The sequence below is a fragment of the Hemitrygon akajei genome, chromosome 8, assembly GCF_048418815.1.
Source record: "Hemitrygon akajei chromosome 8, sHemAka1.3, whole genome shotgun sequence".
Lineage (NCBI taxonomy): Eukaryota > Metazoa > Chordata > Chondrichthyes > Myliobatiformes > Dasyatidae > Hemitrygon > Hemitrygon akajei.
In genome coordinates, this window is record NC_133131.1 from 122304558 (window position 1) to 122326499 (window position 21942).

At 41.1% G+C, this 21942-nt stretch overlaps 1 protein-coding gene across 5 annotated transcripts in view; it reads left to right on the forward strand.

Moving 5' to 3' along the window:
* Window positions 1-6795: 6795 nt before the first annotated feature.
* znf804b (zinc finger protein 804B) overlaps window positions 6796-21942 on the forward strand; it is a 969027-nt gene continuing 953880 nt past the window's right edge. For 3 of the 5 annotated variants that reach the window (XM_073054519.1, XM_073054515.1, XM_073054521.1), the window contains exon 1: window positions 6796-7192. The gene's annotated coding sequence lies outside the window, so the exon portion shown is untranslated. Of the gene's footprint in view, window positions 7193-7228; window positions 7441-21942 lie in introns of those variants that run through there. The other 2 variants (XM_073054520.1, XM_073054516.1) reach the window with 1 other exon arrangement.

Sequence of the window (21942 nt, forward strand, 5' to 3'; positions counted from 1 at the left end):
ACCCCTTTCCTCTGAATGTACTATAGAATCTGTATTCGTCAAACTAACTCAAGTTTTTTTTTACCCTTTTGATTCACCTCTTAAGATCACTTGTATATCCCTTTTACTCATCAAGGCATTCTCTCAATTCCAGCAGCCTGTGCCTGACACATGCCACCTTCATTTTTTCCTGGCTTTGTGTGTGTCAAGTCCCTTTTATACAGTTTCCTTTACTTTGCAACAACTTCCAAGTCCCCAAAATTGCTAATAAATGATGATTAGTTTATTTTTGTCATATGTACTGACATACAGTGAAATGCTTTTGTTTGCATGCCATCCAGACATATCATTCAAAGTTTTAGTCGAGTTTATTGTCATACGCACAAGGGTGTGCATGCACAAGTGCAATAATAAACTTACTTGCAGCAGCCACAAGGCACATAAGACCATAAGACACAGGAGCAGAATTAGGCCACTTGGTCCATCCAGTCTTCCCCACCATTTCATTATTTCTGATTTATTATCCCTCTCAATCCCATTCTCCTGCCTTCTCCCCATAACCTTTGGCATCCTGACTAACAAAGAACCTATCAACTTCTGCTTTAAATATACTCAATGACTTGGCCTTCATAGCTGTCCATGGCAATGAATTCCACAGATTCACTACCCCCGGCTAAAGAAATCCCTTCTCATCTCTGTTCTAAATGCACGTTCCTCTATTCTATGCCCTCTGGTGCTAGATTTACTCACTATAGGAAACATCCTCTCCACATCCAATCTGTCTAGGTCTTTCAATATTCAATAGGTTTCAATGAGATCCCCTCTCATTTTTGTAAATGCCAGCAATTGCAGGACCAGAGTCATTAAATATCTTTATACATTAACCCATTCCTTCCTGGAATAATTCTCGTGAACCTCCTTTGGACCCGTTCCAAGGCCAGCACAACTTTTCTAGACAAGGGGCCCAAAACTACTTAAATACTCTGTGCAGTCTGACCAATGACTTATAAATCCTCACCATCGTATCTTTGCTCTTATATTCTAGTCCACTTGAAATAAATGCTAACATTGCGTTTGTCTCCTTTACCACTGACTCAACCTGCAACTTAACCTTTATGGAATCCTGCAAAAGGACTTCCAAGTCCCCTTGCACCCCTGATTTGTGAATTTTCTCCCCACTCAGAAAATAGTGTATGCCTTATTTCTTCTACCAAAGAGCATGACCATACACTTACTTACATTATATTCCATCTGCCACTTCTTTGCCCATTTCCCAATCTGTTCAAGTCCTTCTGCAGAATCCCTGCTTCCTCAACACTGCCTGCCCTTCCACCTATCTTTGTATCATTTACAAACTTGGCCACAAAGCCATCAATTCTGTCATCCAAATGGTTGACATATTACAGGAAAAGAAGTGTCCCAATACCGAAGCCTACGAAACATCACTAGTCACTGGCAGCCAACCAGAGTAGGCGCCCTTTATTCCGACTCTGCCTCTTGCCAATTGGCCAATCTTCTATTCATGCATGCCGGTGTAATACATTGGCTTAAGTCCATGCTTTATTTGATTAATGCAGTTATGCTGTTGGGCATTGTATTTTCTACAGATCTCCTCAAAATGCAAATCTATATAAAAAGTTCATTTAATCACATTATACACATGATAATATACAGTTCTAAGCAAGTATTTCATTTTTGTTGTTTAAAGTACAAATTCAGTTGATTAATAAGTTGGGCTTGTTGACTTGGCTAGAGGAGACTGATGTCTTTTCTTGGATGTTGTTTGGAATTTTTTTTTTGTTTTTGCTTGGATTGGTTCTTCAACGCAGAACTGTTTCGGTACCATGAGTAAACTAACTGAAGCCAACTGGATTGATTACATAGCTTGAACTTCAATGATTGCATGCACGCTATAGATTGACATATGTCATAGGCCCTTTTCTTTATTTTGTTTGTTAGAGCTTAAAATATTTTGTCGATACAATTTCAATCTAATTTTATGCAAGTATGAGCTAAATTATTACTTCCTGGTGAACATTAAATTTGTACATGTCTGTCAGCATCCATACAGATAATTGTCTTATTTTCCCTTCGAAGAAACATTCAGACTTTTATATTTTCATGGTTTTCTGAGTTATATCAGTCCTAGACCCGTTTATTTACTGGTAATGGCCCTTTCATCATTACTCCCATGCATTGTAGAGTTATGTTGCTGTTAGTTTGTATTTACAGTAATAGCTAGCTCATTATGGGCCTCCTGTGAGAGGATTACACCATTGTTTTATTGTTAAACCATGGCCTCTTACCTTGTTAAGTACCTTGTCAAAGGCCTTCTGAAAGTCCAAGTAAATAACATCCACTGACTCTCCTTTGTCTATCTTGCCTGTTATTTCTTCAAAAATTTCCAACAGATTTGTCAGGCAAGATATTCCCGTTAGGAAACCATGCTGACTTAGGCTTATACGCCTCCACGTACACTGAAACCTTATCCTTAACAATGGACTCTAATATCTTCCCAATCACTGAAGTCAGGCTACCTGGCTTATAACTGCCTTTCTTCTGCAGTGTTATTTCTATTTTTTTTTACAACTGTGTGGACCAACCATTACTCTGAGTAGGAAATTTTTAAATGGCCTGAGAAATGCACAGCACATTATATAGGCAACATCAGCATTTAGTGAGCTGGCGGTATATTAATAATGAGCTACTTCCGCTGCTCAGTCTTAAATTAGAAACAATCTTTTTATGATATCTGGGGACCTTTCCTAAGTTACTTTTCCAATTTATAAAGTTTAACAGTGCACAGACTTTTATGTATATTTCTACCTTCTCTTCTTAAGCGAATACGTTTTTTTTTTCTATTTATCCATTATCATCCATCAGCTTTTTTCTTTGGTAGTTGGTAGGGTTGGTAGGGGGTTGACTTTTTTTATATAAAAAATTTCTTTTATGATGTATGACCTATCTTTAAATTTTTGATTACAGAGAGGTATGCCTTTATGTGATAAGCTATAACATTTTGATCAATTTTATTACAATATATGAATGTACACAATTTATGTTGAGATGTATCTATGTGTTACACTCTGTAAATCTTGTTTTTTCTTCTGAATAAAAATATTGTAAAAAGAAAGAAACCTATTGACTTCCATTCTATGCTTATTTTTACAACCCCTAATAGTGTTGTAACTTGAAACAGTGACAATGTGGAAGCTCTAAATTGTTTCAAAGTAAAGGTTGTGGTACCATTATTATTTTAAAAAATTATGGATTTTATTCATTAACACATAATTCAATAGAGGATATTTCACAATTATATTAACATAGTTTTTAAAATTATATTAGCGTAATTTCAAAATGATGTAAAAGAAAATTCCAGCTAGGTGGCAAAGGCTATGTGCACGGGATCGTTTCAGATATTGTGTGGCCTCGCACTTGCGCAGCTTAGAGAGAATAGTATTCTTCTGCCTCCCTCCCTTCTTAAAGAGTGGACTGACATTTGCAATTTTCCAGTCCTCCAGAACTATTCCAGAATCTAGTGATTCTTGAAAGATCGTTTCTAATGTTTCCACACTCTCCTCAGCCACCTGTTTCAGAACTGTGAGCTACAGTCCATCTGCTCCTGGAGACTTACCTACCTTCAGACCTTTTAGGTCCCAAGCATCTTCTCCTTAGTAATTACAACTTTACTGACTTCTCTCCCCTGACACACCCACATTTCTGTTATACACAAAATACTTAACTTCATCCACCATTTCTTTGATCCTCCCCCTCATTACTAGCTCTCCAGCATCATTTTGCAGCTGTCCAATTACCATTCTTGCCTCTCTTCTGCAGTTTATATATCTGAAAAATGACATTTGATATTCTGTTTGATATTTTTGGCTAACTTACCTTCATATTTCATCTTTTCTCTCCTTATGGGTTTTTTCATTGCACTGTGTTGATTTTTAAAAACTTCCCAATCCTCAAACTTCCCACTAATTTTTGATATATTACATGCCTTCTCTTTTGCTTTTATGCTGCTTTTGATTTCCCTCATCACCCACAATTGCCTCACATCCTTTTAGAATACTTCTTCATCTTTTGGATGTATCTATCCTGAGTTTTCCAAACTGCCTCCAGTAACTCCAGCCATTCCATCATCCCTGGTAGTGTACACTTCCAACTATCTTTGGCCAACTCCTCTCTCATGCCTCTGTAACTCCCTTTTCTCCATTGTAATACTGATACTTCTGACTATATTGGCTCCCTCTCAAACTGTGAATTCTATCATACTGACTTCACTGTCTCCTAAGTGTTCCTTTATCTTAAGCTCCCTAATCAAATCTAGCTCATTCCACAAAACACAATCTAGAAATGCCTTTCCCCTAGTGGGTTCAACTATATGGCTCTAAAATGTCATCTCACAGGCAATCTACAAATTCCCTCTCTTGGGATCTGCCACCAACCTGATTTTCCCAATCTACCTGCATATTGAAATCCCCCATGACTATCGTAACATTTCCCTTATTACATGCCTTTTGTATTTCCTGTTGAAATGTATATCCCACATACTGTTTGGAGCCTGTACATAACTCCCATCAGTCTTTTTACCCTTGCAGTTTCTTAACTCTACCCTCAAGGATTCTACATCTTTCAACCCCATATCTTTCTAAGGATTTGATTTCATTTTTTAACAACAGAGGCACCTCATCTCTTCTATCAGCCCATCCTTTTGATACAAGGTGTATCTCTGGATGTTAAGCTGCTCCCAATTATGATCTTCTTACAGCCACACCACAACTTCATACCTGCCAATCTCTAACTGCACTACAAGATCATACCTTAATTTGTTGGGAAAAAAGGCTGAAGAGCAGGAGCTCGAAAGCTGGAAGAAGCATCAAGAATACCAAAGGCAAAGATATTTCTCTGTAAAAAGTGGATCATAAGTACCACCTCCCAGTCTTTCTTAGCCATTACGTAACCAGAATTATAATCAGGTTTACTATTACTGACATTGGAGCAGCAAAACCTAAAATTGCTATATATTCCAAATAAATAACTAAATATATACAGTGTCAAAGAATGTGTTATTGACTGTTCAGAAATGTTAATGGTGGAGGAGTTGAAGTGGTTTCTAAAATGTTGAGTGTGGGTCTTTTTATGCTTCTGTACCTCCTCCCTGATGACAATAATGAGAAGGGGGCATGTCCCAGATGGTGAGGGTTTTTCATGATGGATGCTGTCTTCTTGCCTTTTAATGATATCTTCAATGATGGCGAAGCTTGTGCTTGTGACGGAGCTGGCTGAGTCTACAACCCTCTGAAGCCTCTTATGATCCTGTGCATCTCCTTACCAGACAATGATGGAACCAATCAGAATGATCTCCACAAATACAGGTATAGGTAAAAATTTGCTAGAGTTTTTGGTGACATACCAAATCTCCTCAAACTTGTAATGAAGCATAACCACTGGCATGCTTTCTTCATGATTGCATCACTTATTGGGCTCAGAATAGATCCTTTGAGATGTTGACACCCAGGAATTTGAAGCTGCTCACACTTTCCACCGATGATTGGTGTGTGTTATCCGCTTCCTGAAGTCAACAATCTATTCCTTGGTCTTACATACGTTGAGTGTGAAGTTGTTGTTGCAACCCACTCAACCAACCAAAATAAGCTGTTATTAAAAATGATTTTAACTCAGATTATGATGGGGTCATTAGGTTCTGGATTTCCTTACAGCCTTGGTCTAGAGATGAGGTCAGTGATTGCCCTTGATATAAAGCCAGGACCTAGCCGATTGGGTCAGCAAACATTGTAAGGTGAAGTCTGTGATGATCAGAAGAGAAATATTTCCCACTGCTTGCAATTGTACCTTGCAGGAAGCAAGTGTTTTGTGGTTGTTGGGGGACAACCATCTTCGCTACCTGATGGGAACATCAAGGTTCTAATCCAAGGTCCACAAAAACCTGCAGTGAATATGCATCGTCACTATTTCGATATTTGTAGGTTGAAATCCTGGAACTCCTTAGCAGGTCGCTTTATAGGTGTAGCGGTTAGCACCGTGCTATTACAGCTCAGGTGTTGAAGTCTGGAGTTCAATTCCAGCATCCTCTGTAAGTAAGTCTGTATGTTCTTCCCACGTACACGTGTATTTCCTCCCACAGTTGAAACATGTACCGATTAGTAGATTAATTGGTCATTCTGAATTGTCCTGCAATTAGGCTAGGCTTAAAACAACGGGTTGTTGGATGGTGCAGCTTGATGGGGCAGAAGGACCTCTTCTGCACATTATCGCTAAACAAAAATAAAGCAGGAGTGGATGCAGTGTCACTACATAAACTGTTATATTCCACCGGTGAAGCTCATTATCTTCCATGGGACAATTTTGAATGACATTAAGCCACATCCACAACCTGCAAATAAAGTTCAAAGTAAGGTCACTTTGCCCGTCTTCCATAAATTTAATCAGAGGATAAGTCTAAGATTTGAAACAGGATTTGTCTTCGACAGCATCCTACATGCATAAGTTGAGAAGGTGGGGCATCAATTGTATATTTCAACACTCTAGAAGTTGCCTGAATGCTGCCAGTGACTGATAATCTTCATCGTGGAACAGCCTGTCCATCACCATGCGGGAAAAAATTATTAACAGTAATTGACCTTCAAGTTCAAGTTTATTGTCATTCAACAGCAGACATGTATGCAACTAAGTAAACAACATTCTGCAGGACCAAGGCGAACAACACAGTAAATATATCACATACAGTTTACATAATGTGCATATACAACATAGAGTTAAATGTAAGAGTATAATGCTACTGGTGTGTCTACTTACTTATCAAAATACAGCACTCAGAGCTCAATGGTTACATTTTTTAATGTTGATCCACTAGGAAATCATTGATGTCGTTATGGCAGATAGCCTGACAACAGAACATTTATTAAGGTTTAGTACATACAACACACAGCACCCTAAACTTCGCAGATATCAGCCAATAACAAACAAAACGCACAGGTCAAGACAGGCAATTTATGATATACAAAAAAAAATCTGAGAGTGGTTTGGGGATACAGCGGGCTCTGTTTGAATTGTCAACGCTTTTACACGCAGGGGGACAGCACGTGTAGGAGACGCGGTCTGCAACCCAGCTGGTCCTGGCTTGGGGGCCGGCGCTCGGAAGATGGCTGACGGCTTCGTTACTGCCAACGAAGAGCGCAGCTGACAGGTGAGCGGAACACGCGGATGCATGTTCCAGCGCGATGATGGCCTCGGATCCGTGACCCCCTGTCCTGCGGCCGGAGCCCGGGCTGAGTGGATCGAGCCGCGGCCGTGCCTGCGCCAGGTGTGACAGGAAATCCCCGGGCGTTAATTGGATCGTCAAACCGCTGCATCCCCAAGTAGTCGGCTCCGGTCGCAGTCACGTTAATAGAGTCACCAAATTTTTTTTTAACCTTGTCCTCTCTGCGTTTCAAGGTAGGTTGCATGTTCGGCCTTTAACAACAATGACAGAAACCGGCATTGATTTTAAACGATGAATCGGCGACAATTGCTGAAAGCTTTAAGGCATCAGGAACATCTTTGTTGATGTTAAACTAGGCTGATTTTTGATATTGAATGAGAATGCAACGCAATATTACCCTTGAGTGCATGTATATTTTATAGTAACACCCATACCTGTACATTTTCTGTATTCCAATTGTGGCAGCTAGTGAATCAGCAAAATTAAAAAAAAAAGCGCTTAACATATATTTATGCCGTTAATGGAGGATACCCATGCTGAGGCTCTGCCTGGGAACTTAAAGAAATTCATTTAGCTTCTAGGCTGATATTTTATGTGAGAAGGCAAAAATCTCAGTGAAATTTATAGGTAACAACAAACAGAACAAACACTGTCAATGACTTGTACAAATGACAGGGCCAGACATCCTCTGAATATCAAGTTGTCAAACTCCAGTTGGGGTGATTCCAAGCAGGACAGGTTAATCACATGACATTCCAGCCATGTGACATGTGCAAATACCATTGCATTTACCTTGGGTATCTGTCAAGTGTAGTGATTTTATTTCTCTAGGTGGCCTTGCACCATAAAGGTTTTACTGATTCAGAGAGATTTGTACATTTAATGTAATGATCACACAGAACTTAATTTTGAGACCTGTACAGATTTTATATTTAAAAAAAAGAATTGCCTATGCAAATCATCTTTGCTTGTGGTGGCGGCTGTAATTAAAGAAAGCAAAACAGACAAGGAGGAGGGAAGTTGAAGTTGTGGAAAGGTAAAATGAAAGGCAGAGGTACAATTTACAGAGAGAAAAGAAGGTGATTAGAATGTTGTTTCATGATATGATATTAAAAAAATTAGCCTATCATGTCTATAAAACATTTCCTCCACTTATTCCACCAATATACAATGATATTTCACTGAAATTGTTCTGATAAGTAATTTAGGTAAGTCTCACATCTTTTTACTTAACTAGAAGTATTACACAAAGAAACAGGGCTAAACTGTACTTAATGGAAAATGGTTATCAGGTACCTGTATACTGTCTGTAATTTTCTTGTTTTTTTCTGTCTGTCCTGAAACCACAGCAGGATGTTCCCTGAGCTGCTTATGGTGCAGTTAAGTTTCTCACCCTTTACTACTTTTAATATGTTTTGTCCCTTCGTACTTGCTTGGTCTGGGGTTTTCATAGAATGTAAAACAGTTAAGCCCAGGGAAAGATCCTTTGGGCCACTATGTCTGTGCTGTCCATGATGCTAAATTAATCTAATCTCATCTCTCTGCACGTGATTGGTATCCCTCTAAGTGCCTTTTAAATATAACTCTCATACCCGCTTCCACCGTCTCCCCCGGCAGCCCGTTCCAAGCACCTACTGACCGTTGATAGTTGACCATCAAGTTCCGTTATAACATTTGTGCAGTCTGTGTTGGTGAGCTGGAATGATAAAATATAGGAGCACAATTAGGCCATTTGGTCCATCAAGTCTGCTCCACCATTTCTTCATGGCTGATCCTCTTAGTCCTAATCTCCCGTCTTCCCCCCTCCCCCCCCACCCATATCATGCCCTGACCAATCAAGAATCTATCAACCTCTGACTTAGACCAGTCTTGGAGGTGCATACGCCTCCAAAGAGGGGCAGTTTGGGTGAGAAATGATGCTGTGGCAGGGGTAGTCACTGGGGCCTTCCCCGAGTGCTCCAGCTCTAGTAACTTGGTCCTGTTGGCTGTCTTCAAACATAATATAGTCCCTTTTGTCAAAGCACACTAACCTATTCTGTAGTGGCACAAGACCCCAGCTCACTTGCAATAATGCTACTGTATTTGAGGTTGTCTTTCATACAAACTTTGTTTTGCTTTCTTGGATAATGGATCTGTCATGGCTGCCCATATGGATTACATGGCTTGAGCAGTACCTTGACACTTACATCCACTATGATGAAGTGCTTTGAGAGGCTAGTGATGAAATATATCAACTCCTTCTGGAGAAGCAACTTGGATCCACTCCAGTTTGCTTACCGCTACAACAGGTCAACAGCAGATGTCATTTTGTTGGCTCTTCACTCAATCCTGAAACATCTGGGCAGTGAAGATGCATATATCAGGATGCTTTTTATTGACTACAGCTTGGCATTCAGTACTCACTTGTAGTCTGCAGTCTGTTCGGATTGGCAATGATATCTCCTCTATAATCTCTGTCAGCATCGATATTCGCTTTAAACTTCTAAAGGCTAAACGCAGCTCCAATGCCAGCTTTAAGTTCGCTGATGATACCACTGTTATTGGTTGAATCCAAACTGGCAATGAATCAGCATATATGAGGGAGATTGAAAATCTAGCTGAGTGGTGCTGCAAAAACAACATCTTACTCAATGTCAGGAAGATCAAAGAGCTGATTACTGACTTTTGCAGGAGGAAACCAGAGGTCTATGTGCCAGTCCTCATCGGAGGATCAGAGGTGGAGTGAGTCAGCAACTTTAAATTCCTTGGTGTTATCATTTCAGAGGGTCTGTCCTGGGGCTAGCATGTAGGTGCCATTATACGGAAAGCACGGCAAAGCCTCTGCTTATTTAGAAGTTTGTGAAGATTTGGCAAGTCATCGAAAACTTTGACCATAGAACCATAGAACATTACAGCACAGAAACAGGCCTTTTGGCCCTTCTTGGCTGTGCCGAACCATTTTTCTGCCTAGTCCCACTGACCTGCACCAAGACCATATCCCGCCATATACCTCTCATCCATGTACCTGTCCAAGTTTTTCTTAAATGTTAAAAGTGAGCCCACATTTACCACTTCATCTAGCAGCTCATTCCACACTGACAAACAATAGCTGTGTGGTGGAGAGTATATTGACTGGTTGCATCATATGGAAGCACCAATGCCCTGGAACGGAAGAGCCTCCACTAAGTAGTGCACACAGCCCCGTCCATCAGGGGTAACACCCTCCCCACCATTGAACACATTTACATGGAGAGCAGTCACAGGAAAGAGGCATCCATCATCAAGGACTCTCACAATCCAGGCCATGCTCTCTTCTTGCTGCTGCCATCGGGAGGGAAGGTACAGGAGCCTCAGGACCCACACCACCATGTTCAGGAACAGTTGTTACCCTCCAAACATCAAACTCTTGAACAAGAGGGGATAATGTCACTCAACTTCACTCACCCCATCACTGAATTGTTCCCACAACCTATGGACTCACTTTCAAGGTCTCTTCATCTTACGTTTTTAATATTTATTGTTTTTTTTTCTCTCTTTCTGTATTTGCACAGTTTGTCTGTTGCACATACTGTAGGTTGTTTGCCTGTTCTGTTTGGGGTTGTCTTTCATTGATTCTATTGTGTAATTTGCATTTACTGTGAATGCCCACAAAAATGAATCTCAGGTTTGTGTGTAATGACATATATGTGGTTTAAAAACAAATCTACATTGCACTTTGAAATTTGAAACTGCACCCCTGTATTGAGTATATAAAATCTCCTCAAGCTCCTAATGAAATACAGCTGCTGGAGTGCCTTCTTTGTAATTGCATCCACATATTGGGCCCAGGATAGATCTTCAGAGATGTTAACACACAGGTACTTGAAGCTGCTCACCCTTTCTACTGCTGGCCTCTCAATGAGGACCTTCCTGAAGTCTACAATCAATTCCTTGGTCTTACTGACACTGAGTGCAAGGTTGTTGTAACATTACTCAACCAGTGGATCTATCTAACTCCTATACACCTCATCTGAGATTCTGCTGACAACAGTTGAGTCATCAGCATATTTATAGATGGTGTGTAGTCACATAGTCGTGTGTAGAGAAAGCACAGCAGTGGGCTCTTGAGGTGCATCGGTGTTGATAGTCAATGAGGACGAGAGGTTATTATGAGTGACATGGTGATGAGGGTCTTTAATGTTGGATGCTGCCTTTTGAAGGTGTTCTTTTGAAGATGCTTTGGAGGCTAGTGCCCAAGATGGAGCTGGCTGAGTTTACAACTTTCTACAGCTTTAACCAATATTGTGCAGTGGCCCCTCCATACCTGACAGTGATGCCATCAGTTAGAATGTTCTCCACGGTACATCTGTTGAAATTTGTGAGTGTCTTTGGTGACATACCAATTCGCCTCAAATTCAAACTGAAGTATAGTCGCCGTCATGCTTTCTTTGTAATTGCATCAACATGTTGGGCTCAGGAAACACCCTCAGAGATGTTGACACCTAGGAGCTTGAAGTTGTTCACCCTTTCTACTTCTGACCCCTCGATGACAACTGGTGTGTGTTCCCTTGACTTCTCCTTCCTGAAGCCCACAATCAATTCCTTGGTCTTGCTGATGTTGAGGGCAAGGTTGTTGTGACGCCACTCAACCAGCTGATCTGTCTCACTCCTCATCACCATCTGAGGTTCTGGCAGCAACAATTATGTCATCAGCAAATTTATAGATGCCATTTGAGGTGTGCGTAGCCACACAGTCATGGGTGTAGAGAGAATAGAGTAGTCGGCTAGGCACACATCCCTGAGGTGTGCCAGTGCTGATTGTCAGCAAGGAGGAGATATTATTTCCGATCCACACTGACTGTGCTCTCCAGTCAGGGAGAGGGACGTTGCAGAGGGAGGTACAGAAGCCCCGGTTTTGAAACTTACTGATTCGCACTGAGGGGATGATGGTGTTGAACGCTGAATTGTAATAATTAAACAGCAGCCTGACTTGGGTATTGCTGTTATCCAGATGGTCCAAGACCAATTCTGCAATTCTTCACAGGAAAGCCTTGCTGATTTGAATTGCAATTTCCATGTATAAAAGGGCCATCAAAAAGGATGATGCTTTCCAGGCACTCTCTGTGTTTAAAAATAAAACTTGCACATCTCCGTTTAAACTTCCACCCACTCACCTTAAATCTATCTGCACTAGTATCTGACATTTCCCCTCTGGATAATGATTCTAATGACCCTATCTGTGCCTCTCATTATTTTATCTACTTGTATTAGGCTGTCCCTAAGTGTCCAACATTTAATAATTTCTCAGCTGACCTGACTGATGAAGGCAAGCATGCTGTATGTACACAACGCTGGAAGAACTCAGCAGGTCAGGCAGCATCCGTGAGAACAGAATAGCTAACGTTTCGGGCCGAGACCCTTCATCAGGAATGGGGGGGAAGAGAGGGCTGAAGCTCAGTAATAGAGATAGGGGAGCGGGTAGGGCCTAGAGGCGCCAGGTGGAAAACCAATCAGAGGAAAGATAAAGGGGGGAGGGGGAGTGGATAAGCATGAAAGAACTGTAGAGATAAAGAAGCAGAAAGTTGAAAGGGGAGAGAGGCAGAGAGGGACCTGTGATAGGGGAGGGGGAGGAAATTACCGGAAATTGGAGAATTCAATGTTCATACCACCAGGCTGGAGGCTACCCAGATGGTAGATGAGGTGTTGCTCCTCCAACCTGAGTTTGGCCTCATCATGGCAGTAGAGGAGGCCATGTATGGACATATCTAGATGGGAATGAGAGGCAGAGTTGAAGTGGGTGGCAACCGGGAGGTCCCATCTAGATATGTCCATACATGGCCTCTTCTACTGCCATGATGAGGCCAAACTCACCTCAACACCTCATCTACCGTCTGGGTAGCCTCCAGCCTGGTGGTATGAACATTGAATTCTCCAATTTCTGGTAACTCCCTCCCGCTCCCCCTCCCCTCCCCTATCCCAGGTCCCTCTCTGCCTCTCTCCCCTTTCAACTTTCTGCTTCTTTATCTCTACAGTTCTTTCATGCTTATCCCCTCCCCCTCCTCCCTTTATCTTTCCTCTGATTGGTTTTCCACCTGGTGCCTCTAGGCCCTACCTACCCCCTCCCCTATCTCTATTACTGGGCTTCAGCCCTCTCTTCCCCCCCATTCCTGATGAAGGGTCTCGGCCTGAAACGTTGGCTATTCTTTTCTCACGGATGCTGCCTGACCTGCTGAGTTCTTCCAGCGTTGTGTATGTATTCTTTGATCCACAGCATCTGCAGTTGTATTTTTGTGTTTTGAAGCATGCTATATGTTTTCTCCACCACCTGCCTGCTTGATTTGTCACTTTCAGGGAGTATAGACCTGAACCCCAAGCTTCCTTTGTACATCAGTGCTCTAAGGGTGGTGAACCATTGGTGAATTGGTTTATTATTGTTGCATGCATTGAGGTACAATGTGTTAAGTTTTGTAACTTCAAAACATTAAACTACTTCAAAGGAAGACATGGGAGCCTGAAATATGAGTCTAACTTCATGTTTTACTTTAAGAGAGGGGTGCATGTATCATGTGGTAGTGTCACAAAGGATGCAATTCACTTACTTTTACATATAACCCATAATGAATTACTTAAAAGAACAAGAATGCTTAATCAAACAATATATTTACAAGATATTAAATACATTCCTCCCTGCTTAGCTATAAACTCCAACCCAATATAAAATGCATCTCAACTATATACACTATATATATATATATATATATATATATATATAGTTGTATTAGGATACAGCTACTATACTGATATCCACGGGACAGTAAATAATTAAATTGTCCCATTTATGCCTGAAGATTTAATTGCTGTGGAGGCTTTCTTACTCCTATGGAATAAAATTTTTCCTGACAATGGGGATTGTTCTGCTCGGGAGGTGAGGGTTATTGGCGGCGAAAAGAGTCTCAGTTTCTGGTGCCTCCTCCACGTCGGTTGCAGGAGTTGATTGTGGGGCTGCAGGAAGTGGTTTGGACAGCTCTGAACTCCCTTCTCCTTTTCTCAGCTTTTCTTTTTGGATCTACTCTTCTCCTCAACTTCTTGTCTTTCTTTTTCTCACCTTCCTTTTTCTTCTAGTTTCAGGTGCTTTGTCAAATATGTTGCATACAAAAACTTGTAGTTGGACCACTGCTTTTATCACTTTTAAAATTCCTTTGAGCAGCATGGTCCTTCCTTGGTCCAATATGCTTTCCAACCAGAGGCACAGAGGTTGGCACCAACATCTGCGTGTCCTCTATTGGGCAATGGGTGCTGTACAGCATGGAGTCAGTTGTGGCATTATCCATTATCTTTCTTAATTTGTTTTCAGTTGACTCTACAGAGGATGTGGTGTGCAAATGGTGGATGGATCTCGAATCAAGTTGAAATTATCTCAGCCACTCAGGACCCCACTATGCTGGTCCTCCTGTTTTTACCACATACGAGCCTAATGTAGCTTGTTGGTTGTGGCATTTTTCTGTTATGAATGTCATTGAGTCATCCTTTATAGAAAGATAGAAATCTACAGCATATTACTGGCCCATTGGCCCACAATGTTGTGCCGACCATGTACCCTACTTTAGAAACGGCCTAGAATTACCCTACCACATAACCTGTTATTTTTCTAAGCTCCATGTACCTATCTAAGAGTCTCTTAAAGTACCCTATTGTATCCACCTCTGCCACCTTCACTGGCAGTGCATTTCACACACCCACCACTCTCTGTGTGAAAAACTTGCCTCTGATATTCTCCTTGTACCTACTTCCAAGCACCTTAAAACTATGCCCCCTTGTGTTAGCCATTTCAGCCCTGGAAAAAGCCTTTGGGTTTTCACACAATCAGTACCTCACATCATCTTATACACCTCTATCAAGTCACCTCTCATTCTCTGTCACTCCAAGGAGAAAAGACCAAGTTCACTCAACCTATTCTCATAAGACATGCTCTCCAATCCAGGCAACATCCTTGTAAATCTCCTCTCCATTCTCTCTATAGTATCCACATCCTTCCTGTAATGAGGTGACCAGAACTGAACACAGTACTCCAAGTGGGTCTAACTAAGGTCTTGTATAGCTGTAACATTACCTCCCAGCTCTTTCTCCAGTATATGTTCTTAGCTGGATATCTACAGGCTTCAGTTCAGTATCTTTGAAATGCCATTCAGCTCATTTTGTGGAATGACAAACGGCTGAGCCACTGTCCAACTCCATTTTACTTTTCCAGTTTACTTCTGGAGTAAGCCATATTGCTGGTCTATTGTTAATTTTCACATTATAAACCTCAAGGCTATCCAGTCCTGTGTCACTCTCATCATTGTCAGATTTTTCATCAACAACATTGCTGTCTTGTGGGGCATCAATGTTGAGAATAATCATGGCAGAAGTATTGCTGCCTATGCTTACTGGTTGCTATCTTAGTCAGGAAGTTGAGTTACAAAGGGAGGTGTTGAGTCCCAGGTCTAGGAGTTTGGAGATGAGTTTGCGTGGAGTTATAGTATTGAAGGTGGAGCTGTAATCAATAAATAATAGTTTAGTATAGGTGTCTTTGCTGATCTGATGCTGCAGAGAAGCCTTCAGGTTCAGGGACATGGCATGTGCCATGGACCTTTTTCGGTGTTAGGTAAATTATAGTGGTTGAAATTATCTGGAATGTGTACCTTGACCCCAGCCTTCAAGCACTTCATAGTGGTGAATGAGAACCACTGGGTGGTTAGTCATTAAGGTACATTACCTTGTCTTACCTGCATGATAGTGGTCTTCTTAAAGCAGTTGGGAACCACATATTGAATCAGCAAGAGGTTAAAAATGTCTGCATATACTCCGGCCAGATGTGTCTGGGCCTGATGCTTTATGCAGGTGTACCTTTCTCCTGCATTTGACTCTCAAATTGCACCATGTCACAACTTGAAGCTGGCCATGTATAATTTCCTCATTTGTCTCTGTTGCTTTTCTTAAACAGGGGAACTTCAATAGCTATTCTCAAGTCCTCTGGGACCTTGCCTATGATTAGAAATGGTATAAAGATATCTGTCAAGGCTCCAGCAATCTACTCATTTGCCTTTTTTAATAATTTGGGAAAGATCCCATCAGGTCCAGTAAGTTTAGTCACCTTAAAATTCTTCAAGAACCCCAATATGCCCTAGAAAATCAATGCACTCCTCCTTCTTGTTCTCCCTTTTCTTGCTATCATCCATATCATTTTTTTCTTGGTGAGTATCAGTGGCTCCAGGCATAACTTCTATCTTTTGTCCTTGTGCTCCTACCTGCTCTCCTGTTACATTTTTATTTTTAATGTATGTATAAAATGCCTTTGGATTATCTTCTGTCTTTATTACTGGCCTGGTATTGGAATTTGTTTCTTGTTAAAAATGAGTACAGTTATCTATGTATGTACAGTATTTGTGAGTTCTTGCCACTTTTAATCTTCGGGACTCCTGCCGGCCTGGGAATGGCAGATCAATAGGTTTTCAATATTCCTCTCAATTGCACATTTTATTGAATATTTTGAAATAGGGAGTATATTTCGATTTCCACACCAGAATCAAAGCTCAACTGCAGCAAAATACTGCTTCTGGCGCATGTACAGCATAATGTAACTTCTATTATTCACTGGAAGCCTGACTGTTGTCCATATTTCTGCCAGGGGTGGACACGTTTATTGCATGAAGTGTCATGAGTGGAATTAGAATGTTGGAAGTATCAGTGGTTCATGCTGCGTCTGATATGATAGGATGTGTGTTGGGGTGGTTGAAAATAAGACACTGCCATGGGCAACTTCTTTGGAACTGATTTCTGTCCAACAATCATATCCACCTTCCTTTCTTCTGAGCATGGCTTCAGTCAGTGGAGAGGGTTTTCCTTGTTTGATATTGACAGCCATTGCTTCTCCTTGGGCTGCATGGAAGACCCTAATGTAAGAACGCTTCCATTTTACAAACTAGAAGTCCTATTCAATTAATATGCTTCTTATGAATTGTGCAAACCATATATAATTTTATATGTCAATGCTTGCTTTGTAGAAATTTTCTGAGACTCATTTATTTTTGTTAACTAACCATATCTATATTGTTGAGCCAAAAACATTGTTGTTGCACGTTAATTGGAGCTCAGGATACACAGTATATTCATAGTCGATGACACCTCTGGGACATTGAACTAGAACCTCAAGCCCGTGTAGTCATATGTCTTTTTGTAGTAGGTCTGAAATCGGTTGTGATTCTTATATGTGTATTAGGTACATGTGTGCAAAGCACGTGGATAATGCAGACGTTAAACTATGCATATTGTCCATTTAATTGTGAAATTAATTCTTATTTGTCACTTAGCATTATTTGTAGACCTTACACAGGAAACAGGTCTACAATCACACTATGCAGAAGGATCATCAAATATTGACAGATTTGTTGGGGAGTCTTTAGAAGCTAAGTTCATTACATTTATGTGGGAGCTTTGGATTGAATTATCATGAACATTTAGTTTATGGATAGCTTCCATTGTTTGTGATGGTTGCGGGTGACTTCAACCAGGGTAGCTTGAAGTGTTTGACAAACTACTAACAACCTGCCACCTACAGAACTAGAGGAGTCACCGCACTCAATCACTATTACACCACCCTCAAGAACATTTACTCTGCCATTCCATTTGTCTGCACTGTAGCAAGACTGATCACCTGGCTTTATTTCTGCTCCCAGAATATAGGCAGAGACTTAGAACTGAAGCTCCAATGGTATGGACCATGAAGGTATGGTCAAGGGAGGCAGAGAGGTGTTAACAGGACTGGTTTCAATTGGTAGATTGGGCTGTATTTAGGGATTCATCTTTGGATCAGAATGCATATGCCACAGTCATCACTGACTTCATCAAGACCTATGTGGATGAGGGTATGCTTTTGAGAACATACCTAGTTTTCCTAAATGAGAAGCTATGGATGAAGCAGGCGGTTCACAGTATGCTGAGAGCCAGATCTGAGGCATTCAATACTAGTGACAGTGAAGGCTACCATAAGAGTGAAAAGGCATTTTGGTCTGAAATTTGAGTCACTGGATGGACTATAACTATGGAGTGTTTTGCATATCATTACTTCCTATAAGTTGAGACCTACAACATAAATAGCAGTGATGCTTTACTCCCAAATGAGCTCAACACTTTTTGAAAAGAAGAAGAATACTACATTGCAAATCTCTTTAACATTTGGTGAGCCTGTGATCTCTTTTTCAAAGGCCAACATAAAAACATCCTTTGCAAGGTGTCAGGCCCCGATGGTGTATCTAGTACTGAACACTTGTGCCAATCAACTGACTGGAGTGTTGATAGACATCTTCAACTTCTCATTGGTGTGGTCTGAATATCCCACCTCCTTTAAAAGGACAGCAATCACACAGGTGCCCAGGAAGAACAGGGTGAGCTGCCTCAGCAACTATCAACTCACAGTGCTTCCAGAGGTTGGTTATGGCTAGAATTAGTTCCTGACTGTGCAACAACCTGGACCCACTGCAGTTTGCCTACCACCAGCATAGGCTACAGTGAATGCAATCTCACTGGCTCTTCACTCTGCTTTGGAGAACCTAAACAACAATATGTGTGTCTGACTACTGTTTATCAATTGCAGATCGATGTTCATCCATCCAATATTAATCACTAAGCTTCTAATCCTGTGCCTCTGTACCTCCCTCTGTAAATGGATCCCCAACTTCCTCATCTAGAGACCACAGTCTGTACTGATCGATTAAAATCTCATCCTTGCTGACAGTCAACACAGATTCACATCAAAGATGCATGCTTAGCGCATTGCTGTATTAGCTCTGTATTCATGACCATGTGGTTAAGCACAGCTCAAAAAACATCTATAAATTCTCAAATGTCACCACTGTAAAATCTCAAATAGCAAAGAGGAGTAGGATAAGATCAGCTGGTTGAGTACTGTTACAACAACAACTCCAAGTCAAAATCAGCAAGACCAAGAAACTGATTGTGCATTTCAGGAAGGGAAAGGTGGGAGACCACATACCAGTCCTCTGAGGGGTAAGAGGTGGAAAGGGTGAGCAGCTTTAGATTCCTGGGTGTCATTGACTTGAAGGATCTCTCCTGGGCCCCACACATTGATGCAATCAAGAAGAAGACACACCAGCACCCTTACTTCATAGGAATTTAAGGGATTTGGTATGTTACCAAATGCTCTTGCAGATTTTTATAGATTGGCAGTAGAGAGCATTCTAACTGGTTGCAATATAGCCTGGTATAGAGCTTCCAATGGATCACATGTGGCTACAGCGGATTACCGACTCAGCCAGCTTCATAATGGGCATGACCTTCCCTACCATTGAGGACATCTTCCAGAGGTGGTGCCTCAAAAGATGGCATCCATCATTAAGGACCCTCACTATCCAGTACTCGCTCTCTTCTTATTATTACCTTCAGGGTAGGAGGTTCGGGAGCCTGAAGACTTCATACTCAATGGTTCAGAAACAGTGTCTTCCCCTTTCCCATCAGATTTCTGAATGGCCCATGAGCACTATCTCATTATTCCTCTTCTCTTGCACGAGCTATTGATTTTGTATTTTCTAATAATTTTTATGTCTTGTACTATACTACTGCCATAAAACATCTGCATTTCACATCATATATGACAGTGATGGTAAACCTGATTCTAATAGGTTAATTTGTGGAAGGACCCACTCCAAGACTGGGTGACAAAAGGACAGTGTTTAAGACAAATAGACTTTGCTTTTATCTGGGAGAATTTATTTTCTGACTAAATCACCCACAGGAATAAATGTCTACATGGTGTATCTGATGAGAAACATATCCAACTAGCTAATACATGTCCATTTTCCTTCACAAGTAGTATTATTTAGTTACCCCAAGCAACCAAAGCAAGGTTCGAAAACTTGTGGCTGAATTCTGCTCCTAAGTCTTAACTGTCTTATAACTAATTAGTGTGATAAAGAAGACAATAGGCAGTTTGAAATCTTGTTTAAATTGCCTGGATTAATCAGGGTTTGGTTGCCAAGGTATCAGGATAGTATCCAACTCATTATCCTCTGCAATTTCTGCCATTTCCAATGAGACAGCCTTAACAGTTTAGTGTTCTTCTTGTGCTCACCTACCACTCTGCATCCGACGCATTATCCTCCGCAACTTCTGCCATCTCCAAACAGGTCCTACCACTTTTTGTATCATTAACCCACCCCCCAGCTTTCCCACAGGGAACCCTTATCCATTCATCCCTCCCAACTAATCTCCCTCCCAACACTTACCCCTGCAAGCAGCCTAGGTGCTCCATCTGCCCATTCACCTCCTCCCTCACCTCCGTTCGAGGCCCCAAACAGTCCTTCCAGATGAGGCACTCTAGTGCTCCCAATGCAATGAGACCCATCGTAAACTGGGGGGCCGTTTTGTTGAGCACCTCCTCACCATCTGCCACAAGTGGGACTTCCTGGTGGCCAAACATTTTAATTCCAATTCCCATTCCCATTTCGATGTGTCAATCCACGGCTTCACTTTGTGCCAGGAAGTGGCAACCCTCAGGGTGGAGGAGCAGCACCTTATATCCCTTCTGGGTAGCCTCCATGATAGCATGAATATCGATTTCTCTTTCTGGTAAACAGTTCCCCCTGTCCTCCCCCCCCAGCCTTTCTTCTCCAGCCCTTGACTTCTCTCACCCACCTGGCTTCACTTATCACCTTTCAGCTAACCTCCTTCTTTTACCCCTTCCCTCACCTTTTTAGTGTGGCATCTACCCCTTCTTTCTCAGTCCTGAGAAAAGATCTCAGCCCGAAACCTCGACAATCCATTCATTTCCATAGATGTTTTCTGACCTGCTGAGTTCCTCCAGTATTTTGTGTAAGTATTTTGGATAGTAAATTGCTTCCTTCAAGTTTCAGATTCATTGTGTAAATCTTGTTGGTATCTGCAATAGTCAATGGTTCATTCATTAAGAATAAAAATTGCCATACCATAAATCTACTCTAACTTGTACAAGCTTGCTGGGTTGTCCCTTAATCACCTTTGCTTGCTGTTTAATGTCCAAAGTCCAAACTTTCTTGGATTCACCAGGGGATTCTTATAACCTGATTCACCTATGAATCTATGGCATGAGATATATTTTATCTTTCGACCTACATCTGAAGTAATGTTGGAAAAGGCAGCTGAATGCTATCTAACTTGTTTTACAAGGTTTGTCTCCTTTGTCTCCTGAGACATTAGCTTTCCTGCATAATTTTCCATTGCCCTTAACTGATTTGCCAACTTTTAGCTATTTTTATGCTGCTGTCATCATGTATATAAACATCCCACATTCTATGTAATCTCTGCTATTATGCACTCTTACGTAAGCATATATTATAGTTGATGATAACAAAGCCTTCTTACTTCTACTTTAACTCATTGAAGTCTGCAGTTAGCTGGAAGTGAGGAATGCCTTTTCAATGTTTCATCAGTGACCTATCTACATTAACACGTTAAGCTTATTTTATTAGTTATTCTTTCAAGTATTGTAAATTATTGTATGTAGCTGTTCTCAGTTAATGCTGAAACTTTAAATTTTGATTTTGCATTAATATTTAAGTATTATTTACATACCGGAAGATACATCAGAAGTGACTAAGATGAAGCATATTCCATCTGGTAATGGTTGCAATTAATTCATCTGCACTGGACCCTGGCTCATTTTCCAAGTAATACTGGCTGCTTTCTTGGGCCTGAGCTATACCCTGTTTCATCTTCATCCACATTCAAATCCGTATCATGTTCAA